Here is a 6,201-nt window from a genome sequence, read left to right as displayed (position 1 = left end):
GAAAACATGACAAGAATTCCAAGAAAACAAAACAACAATCTTGCGTAACGAAGACGGCGCATCTGCTCCACAGAGCTAAAGATAAGCTTACCGACAGCAAGAAAGTGCATAAATGCGATTAGTCACACAGCGGGCATATCTGCAAACATCTCAGTGACGTCTTTAAGAGCAAAGAGAATTTACGTAGATTAGGTAATTTCGGGATTTGGTTGTCACGAAATTACTTACACTGGAAAAGTAACGCTGGCCACTTACATTTGCTTGTGCCATTTTTCTCTTTCGTACGGTTAACTGCACAGTCCATCCCGCAGAAAAGGAAGTATTCCACACACCGGCAGCTGGACCTGTGTCCGGTATAAATATCGTGACAAACCCAACTGCGTAGACACAAACCGCCTCAACACATTACTCGTCTATTAATCATTGTCATTTTATTAATTTCAAATTGCAAAAAGAAAAAATAATAATCATATTCGCGGATGCGAATAAATTATCAAAATACTTTTTTAAAATAATAACCAACCATTGTTAATAATTTTATTAATAAAAGAAAAAATGTATTCAAAATTTAAATAAAAAAAGAAAATAAATTTTTAAAAATCTCAATAATATTCTAATGCCCTTATCCTAATCAATTTGTAAGTTGATTAGTTTTTAAGCTTCATTTTCACGCAAACAACACCACAGACGTCGGCACTACATATGCGCCTAGCCATATTCTTGTTGATTGTGATTTGACTGGTTGAGGTCAGAGAGGACTCGTCGGAACAGTTGAAATGTTCCCGCCTTCGGAGCAGTGATGTGTCGTCGGCAGATTGTGGATCGTCGTCGTCGTCGGTATCATTAACAGTCCCTCTTACCGGGCCCAGGGCTATTGCTGGGCAGAGGGGGTACGTGCACCGGGCGGTGGATTTCAGGGGGCGGCCAAATTTGACAAGTTAATTTTAAAATGCTATTTAATTTTTTTCGAAACGAATTATTAATAACTTTTTTCTCTGTGGCTTTTCCGCAGAATTTTTGCATTCTACATCTACATAATACCCCACAAGCCGCCTAAAAGGCGTGTGGCAGGGGGAGTTAGGATACCAGCCGTTTACAGCTTTTAAAAAAATGAAGTGCTCTAACGAAGTTGGGACTAGCGTTTATTAAAATCCTTTATGGTTCGGGGGAAAAACGAATTCCCATATACATCCGTTCAGAAAAACATCTCTCTTAATTTATCGCTTCTATCGGACCTGGAAATGTAGTGTGGCTCTAACATTATGTTCTTTGTGGCCCCCTTAAGATATCCATTCTCAATTGTTCAAGCAATCTAAGCCTACACTGAAAGAAAAAATTGGTTGTGGTATCCAAGAGTTGGATCCCACACCCAATTTAAATGGATGCTGGGGCGCCATCCAATTAGTTGGATGAGGCAGCCATTTTAAATGGCTGGGTAAGAGATGGCTGTGACAACCAAATCGTTGGATACCTCAGCCAGCGTCGTTGCGTCTTATGCCCATCTATATTGGATGCCGCAGCTTTGCGAAATTGTTGCCGTAGCGTTTAATGAATGGGCAATATTTTAGCGGATATTATAATTATTATTACTAGTGACACCAGTTAAATATTGTATGTAGGTTATATAATAAAAGATAACAATGATATTTTAATATACGCCTTTATTAAAAAATGGAAGAAACTTTTTATAAAGAAATTTAAAAAAAACATACATATGCCAAAAGTACTCAAGAAAATTTTCCACATTTTTCCAAACAGAACATTCTACAATGCCAGATTTATCAATCCTGCCAAGACATCTTCATTATCATAGCTATCAATATTCCGTACACTTTCCTTCCTCTCCTGCAAATATGTGTGACTTGCTTTTGACTTTTACATCAATGACAGAAATAATTGGCTTTAAACTGTAGTAACAAAGCCCAATAAGTCATTTAACCCCAAATTATCTTCAAGAATTCCATGCATGAAATTTATGCCTTCCACAAGGATGTTAAAGACCTTAGAGTTTTTGTATTTTTTCTATTTGTACAATGAGAAAGGAGGGCTAAAAAGATATTTCCTAATAATGAGGTGTTTAGTGGCGAGACATAGAAGTATAAGTGCCCCTCACCTTCTAGCCGTCCTTTCACTAATTTCATGTTCATCAACTTAAAAAAATCTACATTGTTCTCCTGTGACGCACTCCCCCTAACGGCAAAGGGACTTTTATCTTACATTTCCACTTGGGCATGATTTAAGTGGCTTCGAAGAGCTCATATGAGAGCGGGTATTCTAACTGCTTCCATCTGTGGCTAAATGTTTTCTACTTTTAATATCCGGAATTTATTTTCTTTTTCATCATGGCAACTATGACGAAGGCGTGACTACTTAAGACGTGATTGCTCCAGGCGTGGTCATTTATATCCGCATGGGACCTATGAGACCCATTAGTGTCTCGTGAGTTTACCACACATTAATATTAGGCTCTCAAGGAGATGGACCGTGACGTCTCTTGTTTACTTAGATGCATTTTTTTTACCTCAATTTCGTCCCTCAGCTGAATCAGTCTTAGTGGACCATGGCATTAGTGGACTATCTCTCTTGAATCCTCCTTCTAGTAACGGCAAGATTCTCGAGAAGAACGGAGTGAAATGAGTTCACACTCGATTTTCAAGGAATTAACTGTGCGTACTTTGGATTCATGTGTCGAAGATGAAGTTTTTCAGTGCTTCTTGTACAATCAAATGGTTTGAAGTTGTGTGTGTTCCTTTTCGTTTTCTTTGAAAATGTGGTTTAATAGGCAAAAGTTGTGCCCGTTCTGTTCTCAGGTAGCCTGTTATTTTTGTTTGCATTTTTAGACTCCCTATTTTATATCACCTCTAGTTAATGTAATTCAAAAGAGTCCTTTTCTTTCTTAAGTGGAATATTTACCTCCTATAACTTCAGGGAGAAGTGAATAACATAATAGATAACAACTTCCCAAAAACCCGGTCATTCCAACCCCTGTTTCGACTTATACACAGTTCAACAGCCAAATATCGGGAATAGATATCAGGAAGATGAAAATTCTGCAAAATGTAAGTACAAATTTAATAAGTGGTAGTCCAAATTCCATGGTATAAATTTTGAATAATGATTAGAATGCTATAAAAATTAGAGCTGGAGGTTTCACTAATTTTCCGATGTCTATCAAATAAAATTACCCAAGATATTTTAAATACATCTAATTAATGTAATACTGGAGGCAACGTATGAGCACGTGTAACGCATATTTTGCTAAGGACACTTGTTAGAGGCTAAACATAAATGAAGACGTATGTGTACACAAACATCGTAGTCCCTCAAAATTTCTAAGAAAACAATTTTTACTGTAGCCATCACTGTATCGCGAGCATATTCAAATTTGACATGTGGCAAATCTTGGCAAGGGGCAGAAAAAATCAGTTGCCTTACACACTCACAATAGATTTTTGATGATACATAGTCACGTACATATATCAAATGATTTTCAAGAGATGAAAGATTTTCAATAGTCACAAAATTCATAAATACATTAAGGTCAATTCAAATAATAAATGATAGTCTATATCCTTTTAAAATGATACTACCTTCGTGCTTCCGAACATGAAGTATTTTATCACCTTTCATGTACTTTTTCTGAAGGCCCAATGGGAGGCACTTGACATTCAACGTCCTCTCTCGTCAACATCATTAGGTTTGTATAGTCAATGTATTCATCTGCAAAAAGAAATAACTATGCCATTAAAAATACTCATGCTGGAAAAAGAGCTTATTTAAGATTCTATTTTTAATTATTTCTGAGATCAAAGAAAGAATGCTGTTGAATGAATGAATGATGATCAAAGAAAGGTAATACTCTTGCTAAATAGTCTTATTGACCATACTTAAAATCTCTACACCATTAAATACGTGTTTCGTTTATTGGTTCCTCTTTTACAGTTAGTTGCCTAGGTTATACATGAAAAGACAGCAACTTCCTACTCTTAGCATAAGCCATTAATGCATTAGATAAATCAGCATCCATTTTTTGCACGTGTAAACATCAAGAGTTAGTATATCAGGAGAAAAATTATAGATAAAATTCTGTGATACGTTACACAGCTTCGAATACGGGCAGAAAAGGTCTATATCGACCTGAGTTCTAAATTTCGCGATACACAGTTCTGAATTGCAGCTCATACGCATGATATTGTATGCATTTAGAGTACAGGCCTTGAATAATTAGTATACAAGTGTCTGCATTTCACCTTGCGTAGTGATACTCAGGCTATAGTTTGCATGAAATTATCATTGATAATGAAATCCATATCCAAATGATAACTATCAAGCACTTTTTCACAAATTTTTATCTCATTATAGCCTTTTTTGAGTCACATGATATCACATCTTTCATGAGAGTCTGGCTTCTGGTGATGATCCTCGAGTTGACACATTTAGTGGATATTGAATTTGTGGAAAACTGCTTGAAAATTTTCCTTAATGGATTAATTGAGAATTCCAATGTATCATTTAGTAATAGTGCTACACATGTACTAAATGCAAGCTAAAATGTATTCATTCATTTAGTAACAAAACCATAATTTATATGGCAGTCGTTGAAAATTGACCGGAATTATTTTCGAGAAAACAAGGGTTAAAAACACAAAATCCAACCCAAGGATAACATCAAATAACAAGATAAAACCTTTAACGGCGAAATATAATAAGAGTTGCGCATAGTAACGGAAGTACAATTAGCAAGCTTACCAGTAAATTTTCCCGCGAGACTGGTCAGGTCCAAAGTATCAAGAAAATCCCTAGTTTGATTATCCATATCTTCTCGTCTTCTTGTTCTAAGAAGAAGTGTTCTAAGAATATAAAAAAAGTATTATGCCAATGGATGGCTATATTTTCACAAATGCTAGAGCAAACAGAAAAACCATTTACTTACCTTCAAGCACGCCAAACATGTGCACATAAGAACTGTATGGCATTTTATCGCTAGATGGCTCTGGCGTAGAAGCAATATTCACCACCGAGTTGGCTGTGGGATCCAACTGTTGGATGAGCGATCTCTTCATGATTGGTGTGGGGACCAACACGTGGACCCTACAACCAAGTTGCGAGCGTCCAATTTAGTTGAATAGTACACCCAATCGCGTTGGCTGCCGTGTCTTTTGCAGTGGATACTGCATCCAACTTTCACTTACCCAATAAAAATTGGATGCCACATCCAATCCTTTTTTTGAGTGTAGCGCGCATTGTGGGTGACTCCCGTAAAAGTTATCACTGTGGCTACTCCCGGTGTAGGGAAGGGTGGTGTACCAAGGGCAAAGTATACCTAGGAACACTTTAAACTATCGGGAAGCGCTGCGACTTAGGGACTTTTAAGTAAGCTATTACGTGAATGAGGAATTAGAGAGTAGCATAGGCCAATTTGAGTTCATTTGGATTATGTTTACAAAGAAGACGCTAGTTAGAAGTTTTTGACGCTAAAAAGGAAAAAGTTTTGGTTTCATATCGAAATCTTTTACCAAAAATTGATCACTCCCACAGTGGCTATCGTAGCATAAGTGAAATTGACATATAATGGCGATTAGCATTAGCTACTTATTTGGTATTTTAGACGTAATATTAAACAGTAAATTCAGCCGACATTAAAAATGGCTACCTCTTGTACCAAGGAACACAAGCCCATGATGTACAGTTGCGGAAAAAATTAACGCAAAGCTCATTGGCGTCTGAAAGCGGCCAGTTCAGGAACTACTTGTCTTCCAAAATTTTGCCCACGTAATGCTCTCATACAACCGGGAATTTTAAAGGCACACGTGGTGCTTAAAGAATTTGAATTACGATTGAAAAGGAGATGTACATAGTAACCAAATTATCCCAAACTATTATTAAATTATGAAATAGACTATAAATCAAATTAAACACGAAAGCAGCAGTCTCCGGTGTGAATTGGTGGATTTTGCTATGACTTCGTAATTCCACATAATGCATGCCCCACGTTTGCCCGCGTATGCCCCTTATAGCGGGGAAATAATCATACCCGTCGCATTATGACAACGCGCAAGAGATCCAGCTACGAATTCTTCCCCATATTCTCCCAAGTATGATTCGCCCACGACTAACCTAGAAAGGAATTTACTCTTTTCGGGACATCTGCGGACCTCACCGACATATTGGGCATTGAGACTGCTTCAGGGCACAATCATT

The 6,201-nt window shown here is 37.2% G+C and overlaps 1 long non-coding RNA gene across 1 annotated transcript; it reads right to left on the bottom strand.

Annotated features, from left to right (window-relative positions):
- Positions 1–3,351: 3,351 nt before the first annotated feature.
- Positions 3,352–4,956, bottom strand: LOC124174026. Its single transcript, XR_006868841.1, has 3 exons — positions 4,934–4,956; positions 4,750–4,850; positions 3,352–3,720 (listed from the first exon to the last, which is right to left on the bottom strand). It is a non-coding gene; the product is annotated as an uncharacterized LOC124174026 (long non-coding RNA).
- Between the last annotated feature and the right edge of the window lie 1,245 nt (positions 4,957–6,201).

The sequence above is a fragment of the Ischnura elegans genome, chromosome 2, assembly GCF_921293095.1.
Source record: "Ischnura elegans chromosome 2, ioIscEleg1.1, whole genome shotgun sequence".
In the NCBI taxonomy this organism is placed as follows: Eukaryota; Metazoa; Arthropoda; class Insecta; order Odonata; family Coenagrionidae; genus Ischnura; species Ischnura elegans.
Note: the sequence above shows the minus strand (reverse complement) of the source record. Positions and strands in the feature narration are given on the sequence as shown.